The sequence below is a fragment of the Vicugna pacos genome, chromosome 21 (assembly GCF_048564905.1).
Source record: "Vicugna pacos chromosome 21, VicPac4, whole genome shotgun sequence".
NCBI classification, from domain to species: Eukaryota; Metazoa; Chordata; class Mammalia; order Artiodactyla; family Camelidae; genus Vicugna; species Vicugna pacos.
The window spans coordinates 12,057,529-12,080,701 of record NC_133007.1 but is presented as its reverse complement, the minus strand read 5'-3'; the positions used below and the strand labels follow the sequence as shown (position 1 = coordinate 12,080,701).

At 37.4% G+C, this 23,173-nt stretch overlaps 1 protein-coding gene and 1 long non-coding RNA gene across 4 annotated transcripts in view; one reads left to right on the top strand and one right to left on the bottom strand.

The window, feature by feature from the left end:
• The window catches only part of RC3H1 (ring finger and CCCH-type domains 1), a 68,273-nt gene extending 63,791 nt beyond the window's left edge, over nt 1-4,482 (bottom strand). For both annotated transcript variants that reach the window (XM_072946076.1, XM_072946077.1), the window contains exon 1: nt 4,346-4,482. The gene's annotated coding sequence lies outside the window, so the exon portion shown is untranslated. The remainder of the gene's footprint in view (nt 1-4,345) is intronic.
• Nucleotides 4,483-4,734: 252 nt separating this feature from the next.
• The window catches only part of LOC140688034 (uncharacterized), a 32,723-nt gene continuing 14,284 nt past the window's right edge, over nt 4,735-23,173 (top strand). The window contains exons 1-2 of one of the 2 annotated variants that reach the window (XR_012062701.1): nt 4,735-5,225; nt 10,593-10,941. This is a non-coding gene — a long non-coding RNA (uncharacterized lncRNA). Of the gene's footprint in view, nt 5,226-10,592; nt 10,942-23,173 lie in introns of those variants that run through there. The other variant, XR_012062700.1, reaches the window with a different exon arrangement.

Genomic DNA, 23,173 nt, shown 5'->3' with positions numbered 1-23,173 from the left:
AATCATATCCCAAAGTTTTTTCCTGCATTTTCAAATATACATAACACTGTTTCTCAATCTTGGCTCAAAATAATTTTATGTTAAATCCATAAAGACAGAAAGTAGAATGGTGATTGCCCGGGACTAGGAGAGGAAGGGAATGGGGAGTAACTGCTTAATGGGTGCATAGTTTCCTTCTGGGGTGATAAATTGTTTTGGAATTAGATACAGGTGGTGGTTGCACAACACTGTGAATGTATTGCCAATGAACAACTTTAAAATGGTTAATTTTGTGTTACATGATTTAAACTTCTATTTAAAAAAATTATGTTAAGATACACAGACTCATTTAGAATTCTTCTTCAAAAACATTGCTACCACATTAAAATGCTATTTAAATCTTGGAGATTTTTAGATAAAATGCATTACAAGTTAAATTATTACCATATATATGCAGTTATAGTGAAGTGTGTACTGACAAACCAGTGCTAAAATGCTGGACAAACATCAAAAGAATATTGCTCTCACATACATTTATAAATAATTTCAAAAAAATATAAGTGAACCTTAAAACATTTATTCCTCTGTGACAGAATGTAATTGTTAGCTCAATTGTAAATGTAATATGAACTCAAACTTTTTACTGGAATTCCTTTTCTAAACCTCAACCAGAAAAAATGCTGTGAACTGATAAGAAATGTCTCATATTATATAAAGAGTAAACAAGAATATAAGGTGTATATAGGCACAAATCTGACCAATAACAGATAAATAAATATGCTAAAGCTAACTGTCTTGGGGATGCAGGGCAACATTATTTCAGATTAAGTACACTTCACACTTGAAAATGAACAGAATCTACATTAAGAAACTCTGGAGTAAGAAAAATTCCTTTATATAAATGCCTGACAAGATTAATATTTTGCTATAACCTCCAAAGCTTGTCCAAAGCCAGCCTAGATTCCACGATTAAAAAAAAGAGAAGGAAATCTTAAAGAAGATCCTAAGGAACAGCTGATTTCGAAATCTGTGCCTGTTCTGTTGCAGGTCAATCCGAGAATTTAAATCCATTTGAATCCAACCCCAAAGAATACCTGAACTGAGCATGGACAGAGCCAAAGTTAAACCAGGCCAGTATACCCTGCCAAGGAACATCTTGCTCCGAAGTGTCCACCAAACAAGGATCATTTATCACTTTATCCTTCACCTTATTAGGTGTCAACCACTTTCAAGATATATGCTAGAACAGACTGATTAGACCCCACCAAACTCCATTTCAAGCCCAAGCATCTGAAGATAAAAGATGCTGAATTCTAAACGGTCTCTGGCTTCAATAAGTTATAAATGAAGAATTTCAAACATTAGCTGACCCAACTTTAACATTGCTAAATGTTACTGAAGTCATTTTTAAACTTTCATAAGTATTTATTTCAAAGGCACAATTTAGTAACTGCTTATGTAACAAATTAAAGCCATGAAACAATTGTAGCAACAGCACAAATCTGCCCTATATAAACAGTATGAGTTTCTATATTTATAGCATTCAGATTCGCTGAAAGCAAAAATAAATGCTTCTTTTGTAATTCACATGAATGAATATTTCTCAAACTAGTAAGTGAATATTTGGCAGGGTATAAATAATGATAATAGATAGGATGCTAGGGCTAAAAGTAAGTACAGTATTACAAAACATAGTACACAGTTATAAAAAAAAAAAAAAAGGAAATCTGCCAATACAGGAGATGCCTCAAAGTTTAACCTTGAGACACATAGCGGCAGTAGTACAGCATCTAATTTGTGTCACAAGACCTGGGTTTGAGAAAACTTTCTTACCTATTAAGTGATCTTTTGGTAGTTATAGTTAACTTAGCTTCTCCTAAGCCTCACCTTCTTCATGAGAAGAATACCAATATTACAGCCTAATTAGGAGGAATAAATATTTTTACTCATTCAAGAAATATGCTTTGAAAAAACTGTAATTTAAAAAATTTTATGCACACACAAAAAAACCCTTTCAAATTTCTCCAAATGAATCAAACATATTTTAACTTTTAATATTACCAAGAAAATGCAAATCTAGTTCTTAAGCTTTTGTCCCAAAACCTCTTAGAAGGAAATTCTTAAATATTTATTGCTTGAGAAAATCTGAACTGACATAGTTGAAATAAACACTGATATTGAAGATACAATTGAGGAATCACATCTTAAAATAGTTATGACAAATAAAATCAGAATTCACAAAGATATTTTTCAATATTAAACAGAAATTGGGACCCAGATTCAATCCGTAAATTGTTGTCAGCATCTAATTTCAAACACAAAACCATAACACTTAAAAATCTGTGTTTTTAGGAAAACAGTAAGTATGAGGTGAATTAGTCCTTTGACACATGATAAGATTTGTTTTCACAACAAAGCACACTGACCACTTAGAATCTAAAAACTTGTAAGTTACCACAATTGTTCTAAGAGGCTTAGGATCACAGATAAATTTAAGTATCATTACAATATAGAGTTTACTTACATTCTGTGCTGACCTAACAAAATTCAGCCAAAAAAAAAAAAAAAAAAGACTGATTCATTGATTAAATCATGACTTTGAGCACTAAAAAGTGTCCTTTCTCAAAATCACTCCCAGAAAATTCACATCAGCAGGAATTATGTGAAAGTTCTTTCCCTAACCTAACAAGTCCAAACATCCACAACATTATTATACTAGGCATAAAACGAAAGTCATTCAAATTCATCCACTATACTTCAATCCTAACAACATTAAGATAGTTCAAGCTCCACATTTATTCAGTTGCTAGTCTACTGACTGTTAAGTCTTGTGGAAGAGCTACGGACTAGTGCCTCTCACTAAACTTCATATAACCTGAAAATACTGAATTATGACAAACGTAGACAATTCTAATTAGAAATTTACCCTAAAAATAGGTGAAAAGATGTTAACTGGCATTTTCTCTGCACACAGGTCCTTTTAAGAAAGCAAAATAGATGAACCATGCAACTGCATGTTAAATAGTGGAAACCAGTCCGTTGGACGCAACCGAAGAATTTTAATATAAATTTCTGCATAGCTATACAGAAACTGAAATAGAAATAACTTGAAAAATTTTCCCCCTCACTTGGAAATATACATGGTAGAAGTCGTGAAAAAATTAAGTTTAGGAGAAATAGCAGTTAACTGTTGAAGTTTCAAACGCCACTATGTAGGGCAAATATAATAAGGAGCTGTCTCTTGATAAGCCTTAACATTCAAAACAGAAACAGTTGTTTCCAATTTTTGAAAATCATTTCAAAAAGACACAAGAAGTTCTACCCTGGAGAGGAACCTCTTCTCTCTTCTGAAGAAATGCTTCATTAGGTCCAATTCACGCTAGTTAAGGTTGTTTCTTATGCCGCACATTAATAATTCAAAACGGTTCCTTTGAAGAAAAGTTCTATTCAAACATTACAATTTGTCTTCGCGTTGCCTGTAAGTGGCTTTGTTTCCAGCTTCGGGGACTATTCTGGGATGTCAAGAGTTATATTATTTACTGTTCCAAAAGAACCCTTGTTACACTCTCAGCTGGGACGTGAGCAAAACTGATGTTTGGAGAGAACTGATGCCTAAAGATGTTTAAAGAGGAACACCTTTCAGCCCTCACTCTCTCTCTCTCCATCCCTGGTTGGTTGATAATCACATTTTACCTTGTACATTTGTTGTTGTTGCACTTAAAATTTTTTGAAAGACACCTGTATACACAACCTCCCTATTGCCGCCAGGAAGAAAAGATTTATCAAGCTTGATCTCCAGTAGCTCCAGGGAAGTAGACGTCGTAAAACCCACTTGGCCGAGGAAGGGGAGCGCTGAAGGGGAAGGGAGCAGCCCAGAGGTGCAGGGCGTCAGAGACCGCTCTCGTTTACAGACGCCTTCGCCTCCCCCACCCCCAACTGACCGGGGGTCCAGAAAGCATTTCCCGTGCGCACCCTCCTCCCGGCGCAGGCCCTCGGACCAACAGAGCAGAGGCGCTGGGCAGCCGGGTGGCCCCCTCCCTCCGGCCGGAGCCTCCCTCGCCTTCCCCTCGTCCAGGGCGGCGTCTGCACCTCCCCACGGCCTACCCACCCCAGCAGGCCCTCCAGGCGGCACGCGGGAGGCCTGAGGCCTAAAGGACGATGGCCACTGACAAGTCCCTCGGCCGCGGGCGGGCCTGAGGCCGGCGGCCCTCAGGCAAGCGGACGCTACGGCCGAGGAGCCGAGGGCGGCCGAGGACAGCCCCTTCCCCGCCGCGGCTGCCTATTGTTCCCGACGGAGGCCGGGCCGCGGCCACCCCGCTCCCCACGCCGCCGCCGCCGCCGCCGCCGCCGCCTGCAGCTCGCTCACCGCGCTGGTCCGAGCAGCAGCTCCTCTCAGCTCCGAGTCCCCGCGGCCGTCGCCACCGCCGCGGCCGCCACCGCCGCCGCCGCCGCCACCGCCGACTCTGACTCTGTCCCAGGCCGCCGGGCCACGGCCGCCGCCGCCACCGCCAGCGCCGCCTCCGGCCTCCCACCTGCTGCTGCTGAGGCTGCTCCTGCAGCAGGGGCCATCTTGTTGGTCGGCCTCCTCTTCCTCCTCCTCCTCCTCCTCCGCCCCGTCGCTCGCTCGTTGTCCTCGTCCCCCTTCCTCTTCCTCGGGCTCCGGCCCGCCCCGGAGACTGGGGCGGAGACCAAGGCGAGGCTCCTCCTTCCGGGGGCGGGGCAAGCGGAGGGGCGGGGCGGGCGCGGGAGCAAAGCTCTGAGTCACTCGCCACCAACGCCCCGGAGGGCGGGTGGCGACGCTGAGAGCGCGGACCCGGAGCGCACCCGCGCCAGAGCCGAAGAACTGGTCCACCAGGGCCTGGCGCCCAGCGGGCAAGTGGCCAGATGGCGAGCGTGAACTGGAAAATTTCTGATGCTTCCATTCAGTCCCACGCTTACTTCTACCCTCTTAGCTTTCTCAGCTCGTCCCTCTACTCCTGTTTCTTTTCCATATCTCCCCTCCTCACCGAAGAAGAGTTTGTTCTTAGCTCACTTTATTCAGGTACTTGGGCACACAGCTTTGTCCTAGTCACTCCTCTGACAGAGTCCCAAAAGAGTTCAGTCTCCCATCAGGGAGAAACAGCCCAAAGGCCTGGGCACTCACTGCCCCAAAACGTCTCTCCAGGCCCGTACGGACTATTAAAAGAGCTATCTGAGGGGAGGACAGGAAAAGATTCGGCCCAGAGAAAAGCTCTCGGATCTAAAAGGTAACCTTGTGATTATTGAAAATTTCTTCTCCCTTGTGGAAAAGGATTTAGTTTGGGGTAATGGGAGACCCCTTCAAGACAATTAAATTTAGCTAAACACTTGCGTTTCAGAAGGGAGACAAATAGAGTTCTTCTCATGCCATATGGTACTAATTTCAAAATAAATCGTCTAGAATAATGTAAAGAGATGGTTCTCAAATAAGCAACTGGTTAATATTCTTCTGAATTATCATCCTCCTTTTTTCTTCAGGTCTTGGTCAGGAGAGCAGAGATTTTGCTTTCTTGTCCTTTCTTTATTGCATACATCACCAATACCAAGAGAAATATATTTAGAGAAGTGTCTGCCTTTAAAGTGACAAATTCAAACACTGTAACAGATAATGATTTTATACTATTTGTAAATAATGTATCACACACCTTCCTAAACTCTGAGCAGGGAAGAGTCCTTTTTAATGCTAACACCCTCCTGCTACTTAGATTTCAGCTTCTTTTTAGAAGAGCTATTGATATCTTTCTATTGATTGGCATTTACTCTCTTTGAAGTGGGCTATGTCTCTAACCTTCTCTTCAACCTACTGAACATAAATCCCAGTCCTACAAAGAGCAAATTTCTAGCTACCACGGAGGGATTAGGTTAGTGTGTGCTAATCTAAAGGCTGTCTCTTGTATAGACTTTCCCTTCTCAGCCAGGTTTCAGTCCCCCGCTAGGAACAGATTAATCTGTTGTTCCTCCTGCTTTTCCTCCTCCCTTCTCACTCCTAGGGAACCTTCCACAACAGAAGGTTTTAGCGGCTGTTGCTAGGCAAACATGCCAACTTCCCGGTTTAGGTGAAGCAAGTAACCCAACTTTCATTACAAGCAACCTAGACAATATAATTTATTTGAACTATTAATAGCTGTACCTCAACTGGTAAACCCCCTTCGGGATTCCCTTTAAAAATATTATTTTTAAGTTAAATTTATTTTTATTTCATGAATATTTCAGTTGAAAATACAGTGGCTTCCTGAAATTCGTTTTAATGATATAATTAAATGGAAACATTTGGCAGAAAAAGGAGAAGAGCAGCCTTGAAGAAAACACTTAAGTGTTTACAATAAAAACTAATCTGCAAGAAGTCGTTTACATGCTAAACTCCACTGTTAGGCTAAATGTATAAAATACAGAGAATAATTTATCCCTTGTGACTGAGTATTTAGAAGAAAGATAAAATTCAGTGAGAAAAAAAAACTTTTTATTCTGGATTTTATTTCCCAATTTAACTCTAAGAATTTTAGCTAGTGAATTAAGCTTTCTTCCTAATTTTGCTATTTAAAATGTTTTGCTATGTTATTGTTATATAATAATAACATTTTTTAGAGTGATGAGAGTGAATATGAATAAGATTAGACACTGTTGAAATTTAAACTCTATTTGAACTTCTAAACTTTAAAAATTGTATAATTTGTTTTAATCCAGTGAAATTTGTATTAATACAATGAAATAGTGCTTGAGAAGTATGTTGAGCTAAGATAACTCATTAAGAATGAATTACTGAAGACAAACAGCTTATATGTCTTATGGTCATTTGTGCTTAGAAATCAATATTTTGTAGCTTTAAAACAACTTAAACAATTTAGTTTCATTTTATATTTTAATATCTAATTCTAGAAATGTAGACTCTGCCTCAGCCTCCATCACTGATATACTATGAAAATTAAATGCATCATTTCATGTAAAGGACTTAGAACAGTAGATGGCACAGAGTAAGAACTCAAAATTTTTTTAAATCTATTTTATGCATATGTCATTATAGCCTTTAGTTTTTTGACTGGTCAAATGAAAATGACAAGTAATCAAATACGGTCTTGCTCTTAGCATGAACCCTAAAAAAATGCTGTTTTTTAGATCATACACAAATCAGTTAGAATGAGGCCTTATGAATTTTTCAATGTATTTTCTGACATGCTTGTACTATATTGTTCTTCCTTTGATTATTTGTTTGTTTATTTATTTAGAATAACCTAGGCTTTCTAAGTGATTTTTTAAACTACCACATGCTTAAAAATTGCTCTGGAATGTGTAATTGTCAATGTAAAGCATTGGTTGTTGTATAAAGGCTAGAAAACACCTTAGATACAAACCCAATTACTTCAAGAGATGAAACAGAGACTATGAAAAGTTAGATAGATCACATATCTACCCAACAACTGTTGGTTACAGTTAAACACCGTATTTTTGAGGACAGGTTAGGGAGTGGGAAGGACTGGAACAGGAGGGGAAAATTCAAAGATGAATGAGTCATGTGTCCCTGCCTTAAAGAAACTTAATCTAGTAGGAGGAATACAGTGAGAAGCACACGTCAACAACTAGAGGGTAGTTTGGTGATTACCGCATAGAAAAAATAAAGTTCTATGAAAGTTAAAAGGAAAAAATAGTAGGGATCTTTATTCTAATGTCATAGAACCTACTTTTTGACAGGCTTCAACACTGTTTATGATATTAGGTATAGACCCAGAGTCATTGACAATCAGCTTTCAATACAGGAGGGTGGAGAGAATAGAAAAATAGAAATAAAAAAACCTGGTTAAACCACAACAAGAACCTGAGACTTCTCCAGTGTCAATCATCTCTGTATGGGGGAGAATAACATCCTCGAACACAAATAAATGCACAAAATAGGGAGTACTGGAGCTGAGTCATTTGGATTTTCTCAATTGCTTGAGGTAAAGTAAGAGTGGGAGGCCAATTCAGTCCTCTCCATCCTCCTCACCCTCCTCTTCACCTATACATAGATTCTCTGTAATCTACTTTCTCCCCCAAGTCCACACTCCTATGCTCATTAAGATAAATCTATAGAATAAGAAATAGAAGAAGATGTTTCAAACAATTATGCTAAGGAAATACAAGGAAACCAATAGTTTCTGACCTACCCTTAATCTTTAGAGTCCAGTTCCAAAACAGGCCCAAGTCAGTAACTGCAAACTAAACCTAAGGGGTTGTCTTAGATTCTGGTAACAACCCAAAGTGATTTCTGAGTCCTGCCTGAAATTGCCTCTAAACTGGCCTGCCTTCCATAAATTGAGACTATCTGAGTTTCAACTGATCTCCTGAGACATATCCCAGGGTGATTGTAAACAGCACTCCTTTATTCCTAGATATTTTATTACTTTGGGTGCTATTTTAAAGGGGATTGTTTCTTTACTGTCTTTTTCTGTTGATTCATCATTAGTGTAAAGAAATGCAACTGATTTTTGAACGTTAATCTTGTAGCCTGCTACCTTGCTGAATTCTTTGATTATTTCTAGTAGTTTTTGTGTGGACCTTTTAGGGTTTTCTATTATATAGTAACATGTCGGCGGCATATAGTGACACTTTTACCTCTTCTTTTCCAATCTGGATCCCTTTTATTTCTCTCTCTTGCATGATTGCCATGGCTAGGGCTTCCAAGACTATGTTGAATAAGAGTGGTGATAGTGGGCATCCTTGTCTTGTCCCAGATTTTAGTGGGAAGCTTTTGAGTTTTTCACCGTTGAGTACTATGCTGGCTATAGGTTTGTCACATATAGCTATTATTATGTTGAGATATGTTCCCTTTATACCCACTTTGGTGAGAGTTTTTATCATAAATGGGTGTTGCAAAATGTTATGATAAATCACAGAGAAAAAAAATGTGACAATGAGTGTGTATATGTCCATGTATGACTGAAAAATTGTACTGAACACTGGAATTTGACACAACACTGTAAAATGATTATGAATCAATAAAAATGTTAAAAAAAATAAATAAATGGGTGTTGAATTTTATCAAATGCTTTTTCTGCATCTATTGAGATGATCATGTGGTTTTGTCCTTTCTCTTGTTGATGTGATGTATTACATTGATTGATTTGCGTATGTTGAACCATCCTTGTGTCCCTGGGAGGACCCCACTTGATCATGATGTATAATCTTTTTTATGTGCTGTTGTATTCTATTTGCTAATATTTTGGTAAGGATCTTTGCATCTATGTTCATCAGTGATATTGGTCTGTAATTCTCTTTTTTGATGGTGCCCTTTATGGAAGAGACATTAGACAACTTATGGCAAAGAGGTGCATTCTGGGCACTACTTTGAACAGTGTCATAGCGGAGAGCAGCTCCACTTTTCACTTGGGCAAGACTCACCAGAATATTGTTGGGTTTCATTATTGTATTAGTTTGAATACACAACAAATATGTAACAAATACCACAGACTGGATAGCTTAAACAACAGAAATTTTCTCAAAATTCTGGAGGCTGGAAGTCCAAAATTAAGGTGTAGTCAGGTTTGGTTTATTCCAAGGCCTCTCTCCTTGGCTTGTAAATGACCATCTTCTCCCTCTGTCTTCACACCGTCTTCACTGTGTGTCTGGGTGCTAATCTCCTCTTCTTATAGGAATACCAGGCATGTTGGATTAGGGCCTACCCATATGACTTTGTCTTGATTATCTCCTTAAAGGGCCTATCTCCAAATCCATTCACATTCTGAGGTACTGGGGGTTAGGATTATTATAACATGAGTTTGGTGGTGGGAGTGGAGTAGGGGAGGGAAACCAGACAGTTGGACACAACACAGCTATAACAATTATAAATGCTCATTTTTAGAATATCACACGTAGAAATAAAAGGCACCCTTGTGAAGGTACAATTTTAAATCTACCCAGTTCAATCTGAAGCTTTTCTTTTTCTAATTACTCCTTTTATCATAAAATAGTAATGCTTTGGGGGGGTTATAAATTAGCAACAATAAATAAGGTACTAGAATTTTTATTATCATAAAAATTATTATCTGATTATCAAAAATCTGAGTCACACAGCAATGAGGGTTATCAGAAAACAGACACCAGAAGTTGAATAGGCTCATGATTAGAATGAAAGGGTTTTGTTTCTTTGTTTATAGGGCTATTGATTTGAACATCATTTAGAGCTCTGCCTAATTATGCAATTATAGATCTATTGAGGTCAAATACATTTTGTAACCAAATTCTATCCTCTAGCACAAATGCAATATTTCTTGGGCATTATTAGTATTTATCATGTCGTGGGTAATCGGTTAAGAAAAAGTTGAACTTTGATGGGTAAATCGTTCAGGAAACCAGAATTTGAAAGATATGCTTTGAGCAAGATGGAGCAGAAACTTCCTTTTGCCCCAAACCTTACATTGTAGGATCTGGACTTGGGGGAGTTGTTAGACTTCTTTATGATGTTCCAAGATGTGAGGGATTATAGATGAGCTTTGCCAGTTGGAGGCAGGTTATGAACTAGACAGGAAGATGTCCCCATGGTACACTCCTCGTTGAAGGTGGATGTTCAGCTTGATGTTACTCCATGAGTTTATTTAGTTTATTTCCCTTTTGTTACCCTCTAGGTTTGAATAACATCTTGTTTGAATGTTCCAGTCTTCTCTCAGCTGTGCTACTTTCTATCAACAAGAGAATTTGCAGCCATCATACCTAGGCCAGTCATTCTTATGCAGGTCAGAGTAGCATCAGTAATGGGAAATTCCTACAGCTTCCCTGGAGGAAAAGCAAACTTCAGGGGATAAGAGTCAGAAGAGTCTCTCACCACTTGGATATTTTTCTTCTGTTGTCAGTCTTGGCCGGGTAGAAACATCTAGTGCAAATCCTTGTTGCACTGCTTACTAGCTATGTTAGCTTGTACAAGTTAACCTCAGAATGCTTCAGTTTCCTTTACTATAAAATAAAGATTGTAAAACGCATCTAAGATAGTTTTTATGGAGATTAAAATGAGAAAATACATGTGGAGCCTCTAGTATAAAGCCTGACATCTAGTAGATACTCAGTGGATGAAGATGGTTAAAATTATTCTAGGTACTGTGTATTGCATTAGGCTGGTGGTTCTCAATTTTGCTTTCAACTTTAAAAAGCTATATATCTCCAGCTCTGACCCTAGAGATTTTGGTTTGGGGTTTTGGATGGGGGCAGGGATTTTTTTCTTTTCTTTTCTTTCTGTCTTTTTTTTTTTTTTTTTTGGATTTTATAGGGGAATCCCATTCTATTATCTGAGGTGAGAACCACTGATGTAGATTAATGGTCAGCAGGCTTTTTTGGTAAAAGGTCAGATAGTAAATATTTCAGACTTTACATGCTACATGGTCTTCGTCACAACTACTTAACTCTGTCATTATAGCAGGAGAGTAGCTACAGACAATATGTAAACAAATGAGCATGGCTGTGTTCCAATACAGCTTTACTTACAAAAACAGACAAAAAGAGATGGTGGTGGGCTGGATTTGTCCCCTACACTTTGTTTATCAATCCTGTCTTAACATGAGGGAGATTTTATTTACTGTAGCCAGGGAAAATATTTTATTACTATTATGTTCAACAACAGCTTTAAAAACCTTATAATAACCAATATTTGGTGTTAAACACAATTAATTAAATAGACAGACCTCCTGCCTTCCAAGGAATTAGTAACCTAAAGCAACAACAGCACAGACATAATATTTGTTAGTAACCCAGTCTGAGTAATTGTCATATAAACAGATGACTATCCAAGCAAGACTAAACGTGAAGCTGAGTTAAGAGGTGGGCAGATTTTCCTAATGTTTTGATTTACAAATATCAGATAAAATCAAAGGAGCACAAGGGCTCATTCAGGAACCCATGTGAAAAGGAGAAGCATGCCCCACGTTTGCTCCCCCTTTTCAACAAGAAACTATATAAGGGAGCATCTTTTAAAAGGACTCCTTTAAATGGGACTTCATGGCTCTACACATGGCTGATTTTGCTGCCTTTCAATTGTAATTTCACCAAAATATATTATTGTCAGATTTAGGGGCTATGTTACACATATAGTTTAAGGACACCTTTATTTAATCTGGAACAAAGAAAAGGTTTCCCTTTCTCAACAGGTAGTAAACTTAGAAGAAAAGTCAGTGGATCAATTTGTGTGTTTGTGTGTGCATGTATGTATGGATATGTTTAAATCAAGTTATTGGTAATTTAGTAACCCACTGCCTACAGTTGTAGAAACCATGCAATAGTAGTAGCTGTTGGTTAGAGCAAGATTCTCTTGTATCTCCTCATATTCCTGAAAGATGAACTTATATAATATATATTTACAATTTTTTGGCTGCTCGGTATCTTACCCTCCCCTTCTTATACTGTTTGGGAATTTTCCATTTGGGAATTTTTGCGAGTGGCAGGATCTTTTCTCCCACCACGGAGGCCAGATACTTACCTACCTTCTGCCCTCTGCCCCTCGCCCTCTGGCTCCCCACCTGCTGCTCCCACAACAATCCTAGGGTGAGGGAACGTGATCTAAGTTTGGTAGACTGGATGCTCTTACTTGGGACTTTGAATCTGGACTGAGTTATGCAGAGGTAAGTAGAAATCATCCCACTCACACCTGTCATACCCAGAGTCTGGTGGGACAGTGGCAGCAGTCCCTGGGGGTGATGTCCAGCATCCACTGGCCATGGCAGTAGTACCCTTACTGGGTCATTTCAGGACTGACTTTAGCTCTGGTTCAGGCCATCTAGCTTCCCTCAGTTCCCTTCCTTACCATCAAAACTGTGAGCCATTCAGTGTTCTTCCAAAATATTCCCTCTCTGCTTAAGTTAGCCACTGAGATAGTTCAACGTACAAGGGGAAGGGTGGAGAAATCAAATGTTTGCAGAAATTATCCATTTTCCCGTTTCTCGTATCGTTGCCTTTTACTCAGTTTAATGGAGTTATCCATGTCTTTTCTTTCTTTGGGCCCTGATTTCATGAACCTAGTCATTAGAGTCTCAAAACTTAAGAGTACATCTGTATCCATTTCACTTAAATTGAAGTGGAGGTATCCTAAATTACATGTTTGTTTCTGTTACTCAGTTCATTGATTATAGTCAAATAATAAGTGCTCCTCTCAAGCTTTTGATTTTTTTCCTCATTCTGCCAAGAATCTTTAATGTCGATATGAAAAGCTAACATTGCACAGATCTCTCTAGGGGAAAATCTCCATATAAATATCTCTCTTAACTAAAAATTATTACAAGTGCAAAGTGCTTTTTATTTTTTCTTGAATTCCTTTTGCTAACAGGAATCTTCCTAATCAACATTTCATCTGGGGCAAGGTCCTCTTTGCTAAAATTACATGGAAAAAAAATTGTTTTTAAAATTTTGGCAAAAATATTTCAGCTACCACAATGGAAGTGTTCACTTCTGGTTCTTTTCTGCAGAGATTTGTTTTGTTTCTGCAACATCTAATCGAGCATCAGATGTTCTAGGATGGTGATATAAAAGTCATAGAAAAAAATTAATTTGCATCTATGTTATCACAAGCGATCAAGCAAGCCAGTGACTATGCTATGGTGATACAGCAGAGAGCAAGACAGGCAGAGTTTCTTCCTTGGAAGCTTATAGTTTAGCACGAAAGATAGAATACAGATAAATAATCAAACGACCACAAGTTGTAAGGCCAGAGTACGTGGCATATTTAATAGTGAGAATTGACCTAGCCTAAGATGAACAGAGAAGGCTTCCCCAAGAAAGTAGCATTTAAGTTGAAAGCTGCAGGATGGGTAGAAATAAGCTAGATCAAAGTGTGTCCGCCAAAGAAAACAGTATATGCAAATACACTGAGGCAGAAGAAGTGTGGTATGTTTAAGGAACTAACAGAAATTTCGTTTGGCTGGAGAAAGTGTAGAGATTCAGAGAGAGCTTAGCAAAAAAGATGCTGCAGAGGTAGGCAGGTAGACATTGGGAGCCAAAGAAGGAATTTTGAACTTTATTTTGATAGTTTTTCCAGATAAAATTTCAGGATATTGAATTAAATCTATATTTCAGATATATACCTAAAATTTATGTTTCAGATAAACAACAATAAAATATTATTTATACTAAAAATAGTATAAGTATATCCCAAATATTGCACGGCACAGACGCTGAAAAATTATTAAAAAGTTATATGAAATTTAAATTTAACTGGGCATCCTGTATTTTTATTTGCTAAACCTGGCAACTCCACTCTAATAGCATTGTGAGGTCTGAAAGGCAGAGGGACATGATAAAATGTCCTTGCTGAAAAATTACTCATTAATTATAGAGTGGAAGATGTATTGGAGGTAGAGCAAAGTACACAAGAAGATCTTGATCAGTCACTTTTTCTTGAAATCTCGTCCTTTGCCTTCTTATAAAATCACACCTGGTTTTTCTCCTATCTGTCTGACTGTTACTTCACAATCTCCTCTAATAGATCCACGTCTTTTATTAAACATGTAAATGTTAGTGTTCTGAGACTGACCACAGTTGGCAAGAATATGGAGCACCAGTTCTCTCACGTATAGTTAGTGATACTGTAAAAAGGTTTTGGCAGTTTCTTATAAAAACAAAACATCTATGGCCTAGCCATCCCACTTGTGGGAATATGTTCAAAAGAATTGAAAGGAGGATCTCAGAGAGACTTTTGCACACCCATGTTCACTGCAGCCTTATTCACCAAAGACAAGAGGTAGAAGTAACCCAATATCCATCTATTGATGATTGGATAAAGAAAATGTGATATATGCACAGGATGGAATGTTATTCAGCCTTTAAAAAAAAAGGAAATCCTGTCACATGTTGCAAAATGGATGAACCTTGAGGATATTATGCTAAGTGAAATAAGCTAAGTCACAAAAAGACAAATACTGTATGATTCTATGGTGTCTAAGTAGTCAAATTCTTGGAAACAGAGAGGAGTGGTCATTGCTGGAGAGAGGAGAGCGGACAGGGGAGAGGGGAAATTTGAGAGTTGTTTAATGGGTACAGAGTTTCAGTTTTGCAAGATGAAAAAGTTTAACAGACATGTTAGACACCACTGGACACTTAAACATGGTTAAGATGGTAAATTAATTTGTGTTATTTACTGCAATTAAAAAATTACTTTAAAAATACTATTATAGAAGGATCCAAAAATCCTCTCCATGCAAGAGAGTTTCTTGACTCCTTGAGTGGCCTTTGCAGATTTTAAATTGGATTTGCCTAGTCAGGTCATTGAGTTGAAAAGATGTCAGACATACTTAATCCAGAAATAAATTTGATTTAGGGGAAGGCTTACAAGTCTATAAACATCATTTTGCTTCTCAAATTAGATTGGTCTGCAGAAGAAGTTTTCTATGTTTATTTATATTTAATACAAATGATCCTGGAAGAGTATTTATGTAAACATAATGAGTAGGGATTCAGATCAGGATGACATAAAGGATGGATTCTCTTGCTATGATGCTAATTTGTAAAATAAAGACTCTATCACAGAAAAATAAACAAAACAAACCATTTACCAACCCTCTGACCTTATGAGCAGTTCTATTTCTAGATATTTACTCAATGAATGAAAACATGTCCACAAAGACTTACACAGAATTGTTCATAGCAGCTTCATGCATGATGACCCCATGCTGGAAACAGCGTTTAAGTGTCCATCAATAGGAGGAAAGCTAAATAAACCATGGTATAGCCATAAAATAAAACAACACTCATCGATAAATAAGAACAAACTAATTATACATGCAGCAACATGGGTGAATCTCAAAAACATTATGCCAATGAAAGAAGCCTTACACACAAGAAAAGAATATATACTGTATGATTTCGTTCATATGAAATTCTAAAACAAGACAATCTTTGCTGGAAGAATGTCAGAACTATAACTTGCCTTTGGGGTAGTGGGGGTAGAGTTTGGGAAGAGACTTGAGGAACTTTTCTGGGTTAATGATGATGTCTATATATTGATAGAAATTTGTGTTAAATAGGCAAGTATGGATTTGTTAAAATGTATCAAATAGTACATTTAGGATTGGCACATTTCATTTTACAGAAATTTCAATTTTAAAAAGAGCTATAAATAAATATTGAACTCTAGTTAATGATGTGCATGCTGCAGTGTTTAGCAGTGAGATGTACTAATATGGGCAATTCACTTTGTAATGCAACAAACAATAAGATGGCTTGATAGATGGTTAGAGGAATAGACAGATAAATAGATGTGAGATAAAGCAACTACAGTAAAATATTAATTGTGGAATCTTGGTGGTAGGTATATGGATACTCACAGTGTGATTCTTTATGTTAATTTTTTTCATAATATAAAATATTTTCATGTTATTATTTCATAATAAAATGTTGTGAGGAAAGTATGTTTTTCAAAGCTTAGTTTTAGGCCACTTTTTTTTCCCCCTGTATTCTGTTCTGTCTTCCTGTCCAATCTCATCCACTCCCATGATTTCAAAAACCAGCTGATGATGCCCACATGTATATCTTTATCCTAGATCTATCTGCCAAACTTCTGATCTATATATATCTCACTGAGACATATAGTAGGCATCTCAAACTTAGCATTTCATAACAGACTTAGGGTTATCTTCTTCCTGCTCCAAACTTGAAATTCCTGTGTTTCTGCCACCATCCACTTGTGTGCCCATGCCATAAACCTAAAAACATCCTGAAAACACTTAGATCTTCCTCACATCCAATCACTAAATAGTGCCAATGATAATTCCTAAATTTGTTTAAGAATGCATTGAATTCTTTCTATTTATCATTAGCACCAAAGAAGTCCCAGCTACCGTACTTTTTTTTCTCAGCTATTGCAATAGCCTCCTAGCTGGTCTTTCCTCTTCTCTCTTCCATATGAGAATCATACTGATTCTTTCAAACCATAAATTGTTCACGACATTTCCCATTACAAAGCTCTCCAATGGCTTCTCATCACACTTAAAAGGAAATAAAAATCCATGGCATATGCTATGGGTTAAATTGTGTCCTCACCAAAATTCATATGTTAAAGATCTAACCTCCCATGGATGGTACTGGAGATAGAGCTTTTAAGGAGGTAATTAAGGTTAATGTTGGAGCCCTGATCTGACAGAACTGGTGCCCTTATAAGAAGAGAAAGAGATACTAGAGCTCTTCCCCCACCATGTGAGGACATAGCAAGAAGGCGGCCATGTGCCAGCCAGTAAGAGAGCCCACACCAGAACCTGCCCATGCTGGCCTCATCTTGGACTTTCACCCTCCAGAAACGTGAGAAAATTAATTTCTGTTGTTTACACCACCTAGTCTATGGTATTTTTCTTTTGTGGCAACCAAAGCTGACTAATATAGAATAGTAGGCCACGTATGATGTGGCCCCAGCCTATTTCTCCAGCTCATGCCTCAATATTTCCGCTTTGATCTCTGCTTCAGCTTCTCTTGGTTTATTTCATTTGCAAAATATGACATGCTCTCTCTTGTCTCAAGGCCTTCCTCCGTATTAATCCTTCTGCGTGGAAGCTCTTCTCATTCTGCATCTGGCTAATTCCTGTCCATCCTTTAGTTTCTTTCTTTTCCTTTCTTTTCTTTTCTTTTCTTTTCTTTTCTTTTCTTTAAGTATAGTCAGTTACAATATGTCAATTTCTGGTGTACAGCATAATGTCCCAGTCATGCATATATATACATATATTTGTTTTCATATTCTTTTTTGTTAAAGGTTACTATAAGATATTGTACATAGTTCCCTGTGCTATACAGAAGAAATTTGTTTTTTTAACTGTTTTTATGAATAGTGGTTATCATTTCCAAATCTCATACTCCCGAATTTATCCCTTCCCATCCGTTTCCCCCAGTAACCATAAGATTATTTACAATGTCTGCGAGTCTGTTTCTGTTTTGTAGATGAGTTCATTAGTGTCCTCTTTTTTCTTTCTTTCTTTCTTTCTTTTTCATATTCCACATATGAATAATTTTCTTTCTCTTTCTTGCTTGCTTCACCTAGAATGATGATCTCCAGGTCCATCCATGTTGCTGCAAATGGCATTATTTTATTCTTTTTATGGCTGAGTAGTATTCCATTGTATAAATATACCACAACTTCTTTATCCAGTCATCTGTTGATGTACATTTAGGTTGCTTGCATGTCTTGGCTATTGTACATAGTGCTTCTATGAACATTGGGGTGTATATATCTTTTCAAATTAGAGTTCCCTCCAGCTATGTGCCCAGGAGTGGGATTGCTGGATCATATGGTAAGTCTATTTTTAGTTTTTTGAGGAATCTCCATACTGTTTTCCATAACAGCTGCACCAAACTACATTCCCACCAACAATGTAGGAGGGTTCCCTTTTCTCCCCACCCTTTCCAGCATTTATTGTTCATGGACTTTTGAATGATGGCCATTCTGACTGGTGTGAGGTGATACCTCATTGTATTTTTGATTTGCATTTCTCTGATAATTAGTGATGTTGAGCATTTTTTCATGTGCCTGTTGGCCATTTGTATGTCTTCATTGGAGAATTGCCTGTTTAGGTCTTCTGTCCATTTTTGGATTGGGTTGTTTGTTTTTTTCTTATTAAGTTGTATGAGCTGTTTATATATTCTGGAAATTAAGTCTTTGTCAGTTGCACCATTTGCAAATACTTTCTCCCATTCTGTAGGTTGTTTTGTTTTACTTATGATTTCCTTTGCTGTGTAAAAGCTTATACATTTAATTAGGTCTCATTTGTTTACTTTTGCTTTTATTTCTATTGCCTGGGTAGACTGCCCTAGGAGAAGACTGCTAAGATTTATGTCAGAGAATGTTTTCCCTATCTTTTCTTCTAGGAGGTTTATCCTGTCTTGACTTATATTTAAGCCCTTAAGCCATTTTGAGTTTATTTTTGTGTATGGTGTGAGGGAGTGTTCTAACTTCATTGATTTATATGCTGCTGTCCAGTTTTCCCAACACCACTTGCTGAAGAGACTGTCTTTTCTCCATTGTATATTCTTGCCTCCTTTGTCAAAGATTAATTAACTGTAGGTGTGTGAGTTTATTTCTGGTCTCTCTATTCTGTTCCATTGAGCCATATATCTGTTTTTGTGCCAATACCACACTGTTTTGATTACTGTAGTTCTGTGGTATTGTCTGAAGCCTGGGAGTTATTCCTCCAGGTTTGTTCTTTTTCTTCAGTATTGCTTTGGCAATTCTGGGTCTTTTGTGATTCCATATAAATTTTAGGATTATTTGTTCTAGTTCTGTGAAAAATGTCATGAGTAATTTGACAGGGATTGGATTAAAACTGTAGATTGCCTTGGCCATTTTAACAGTATTGATTCTTCCAATCCAAGAGCATGAGATATCTTTCCATTTTTTCAAGTCATCTTTAATTTCCTTAATCAATGCTTTGTAGTTTTCCATATATAAGTCTTTCACTTCCTTGGTCAGATTTATTCCCAAGTGTTTTATTGTTTTATTGTTTAAAAGGGATTATTTCTTTACTTTCTTTTTCTGATATTTCATTGTTAGTGTAAAGAAATGCAAGTGATTACTGTATGTTAATCTTTTATCCCATCCTTTAGTTTCTAATGTCTTTTGTTCAGAGTGGCCTTCCCTAACTTCTCAGTCTAAGTTGAGTGCCTCTTTCAAAGTACCCCCTAATTTTTCTTGATAATAAGAGTTTATAATGATACAGTTAATTGCATAAGTTTAATATTTCCCCTCTTCTAGAATTTAAGTTTTGTACATGTAGGAACTCTGTGTCTTATTTATTGTTAGGGACAAAAAATGTCTCAGATATTAGGTCCTCAGGAAATACCTGTTGAGTGAATAAATAATGATTGCAGACACATATTCTTTAAGTGTACAAGTATTTTTTATACATTATGAGCATAAAAAAACAGGTTGTGAAACCATGTGTAATATAATCCTTTTTAATAATATAAACACAGAACAAAACTATCAGTGGCCTGGACAGACTCTCCTGCTGAAAGCAATGAAAAATGCTGGTTAAAATATTTTCTTAAAAATGATTTTATATACATACATGAGCTGGCAAGAAAGTGAGGAATATTCAGGCTAAGTTTTGAATAAAATCAGGAGCTCTAAGCTATAAAAGGAACGCTGAGAGTTTTCTCCTTGAGAACATTTACTGAATTTGCCTCTTTTAGTAAACTCAGTTTCCATGGCCCTGAAGGGCTAGCAGCACAAAAGACAAAGCGAGATTCAGGATATAAAGTCTAACCATGAGATTTTTCCCTCCTACAGCCAGGACCCAGAGGGCTGTACCCTCATTATTAGGGTGAACTAGAAATGAGTATCTCTCCTGTTCTTCGGACTACGAAAAATTACCTATTTTAAAGTTTGGTGATGAATGGATGGGAAAAAACTTCCCCTGAGAGTTTATTATCACCAGTCAACCCTTTTGCAGGTTTACAGTTTGAATTTCCACTTCTTGGGTAGGCCAGAAATATCTCAAGCCAATCTTTTCATTTAAAGTGGCTCTTGACTAGTATGCCCACTCACCTGAAAGAAGTAAAAGCAATTTTTTTTTTTTCCCCTGGAGGAACCCACTTGCATCTCAGGCCTCAGGAATTTCCTTTGAAAGTTCAAAGGGAAAAGCCTAATTATTCACAGTAGAACAACCACCATGATAATAATGTCAATCAGTAATCATCACTCAAGATAATAAGGCATCCTGAGCCATCATTGCAGAGTCAGAGCCACAGAATCTTCAGATGTTAAAATTATGCAACACCAAACGTCAATAAGTTTAATGTTTCTAGGAATAAATACAGCTTTAAAGCATGAATCAAGAGTTGGCAGATTAAAAATGAATCAAACATCTATTTATAATAGTGATGGGCTAGGGAGCTCACAGCAACCCTATTTTGAGAACAACTAGAAAAGCTCGTCAAAATATTTTTGATATCTTGATGATGTAAGAGTGCTTACAAGCCAGTAAAAAAATTACAACATTCATGTAATAAATTTGAAAATCTAGATATAATACAAAGTTTCTAAAAATATACAAAATTTCAAAATTGACATGAGAAGAACTTGAGTAAACCTGAAGTTTAAAGATTAAGATGGTAGTTAAGACCTCTCCCTGCAAAAAACAAAAAAACAGGTCAAAATGTTCTTATGGGTGAATTTACTAAACATTTGAGGAGCAACTAATTCTTGTTTTATAGATGTTTTTCCAGGAAGTAGAGAAAGAACAGAAAGTTCCCAGCTCACTTTAAAAGAAAGCTATAGTCTTGATTTCAAAACACAATAAAGATAACAAAATGAAAGAACATATAGGCCAATTTATGAATATGTATGCAGAATCAAACTACACACACATGAATGACTCGCACAAATAATACCGAGTGAAAGGGGCAAATCATAGAAGAATATAATCACTATGATTCCACTTAAATAATATTCAAAACCATTCAAAACTAAATAATATGCTATTTAAGGATTTATATACAAGTGATCAAAGAAAACAGAAACAGTTGATAAATTAAATCAGGAATAAGGCAGTTCCTGGGCAGAAATATTCTGTTCCTTGGCCTAGGTAGTGAATATATACATGTCATTTTAGCATTATTTTTTAACTGTACAATTTCACACATTCTTTTATATACATTATATATCGCACAATTTGAAAATTTTGAAAAATTTAAAAGTCATAGCAGCATCAGAATAGAGAGCCAAAAGCACTGTCTTCTCCTCTCAGGGAATTTACTAATAAAAGAAAAGGATATTTAACTTGAAAAAAATGACAACAACCTTATGATATTTTGAACTTGACACTCAGATATTGACAAAGAAATTAGGGTGAGTGATTTCCCAAAATTCGGTTAAATCACCACATCTATTAGACTATCCACTAACTTCCTATCTATCACAATGCATGTTCAAAATCACAGTCACATAGTTCCCCTAAGATTACTCACTTGGTCTACTCAAATATATTTGCAATTTGAAAGACACAGTCTCTCTGCTTTGGACTCTTTCTTAAATGGTTAATATTGTGGTATGACTGTTACCATGTACACAGGCAAGCATTTATATGTGCAAAGCATCTCATAATTTTTTGATGAGATGCAGAAACCTCCATGACATTTTTTCCAATTTAGACTCTTACCTCAGGTAACCTTGATAAGGTTACTGAGAGACTCAGTGATACTTACGTTTTTAACCAACTTAAAAACCTCCAAGACAAGCTGTTAGAGATGTAAAATGGAAACATAGCCTGGGGGCAGGGACAGCCACCCTTACCACCACCATCACCGTGATCATTGACTAATGGGAGGAGTTTGGAGAGCAAGAGGGAAAAGAAGCCTGGTTATTTTTCATCAAAACCCCTTCCAACTGCTTCAGTGGCCTCTTGGGCATCAGCCATTTCTTCCATGCTTCCAGCTGCTGCTGGGCAGGCTTCCACCGAGTAACGCTCATTCCTGGGCTTCTTTAACACTCCTTTCTCCCTTCGTCCTTTTAGCCTAGTGGCATTCTACTGTGGCTAATCTAAAGCAAGAGCCTTGATACATAAATAAGTGGATGTGTTTGTTCTTCTTGGCTCTGTCACCATGGCCACCACTAACTGGACCTGGGGAGTGCCTCTGACCCAAGAACAGCCAACTGTTGGCTGACTGACTTCTTAGGAGAGAACCTGGAGCTGTCTGGTATTTGATCTATGAATTTAGTGGGTCAGTTATGTGGTAGTAAGAGAAAGGCAGAAAGTCACCCTGAGAGAAACAGAGACAGAGAGAAAAGACATCATGTGATTTGCAGAGCACTCGGAGAGATTAGCAAGCTCCTGCTTTATCTGTATTGGACTCTGAAGAACTTCCAGTTCAGAAACCACATTACAGTCTCTGTCCACTTCAGCTGTCTTCAGACTCCCATTAATCTTGTGTGACCCATGATTGGGCCACTTCCTGCTTCCCTGGTTGGCTGAAATCTGTGGCTGAGATTTCTGCTTTCTAAAAAATTTTTTAAATTTCCTCAGTGGGGAGGGGTATAGCTCAAGTGGTAGAGCACATGCTTAACATGCATGAGGTCCTGGGGTTACCTCCCTTCAAAAATACAATAATAAGTTTAAAAAAATTTAAAAAATAAAAATAAAGTTTCCTCAAGTGTTTTTTCTTTTTAAATTTTTAAAAATTTCTTTTTTAATGGGGGGGGGAGGTAGTTTTAAGTTCATTCATTTGTTTATTTTTTAAAACAGGTACTGGGGAA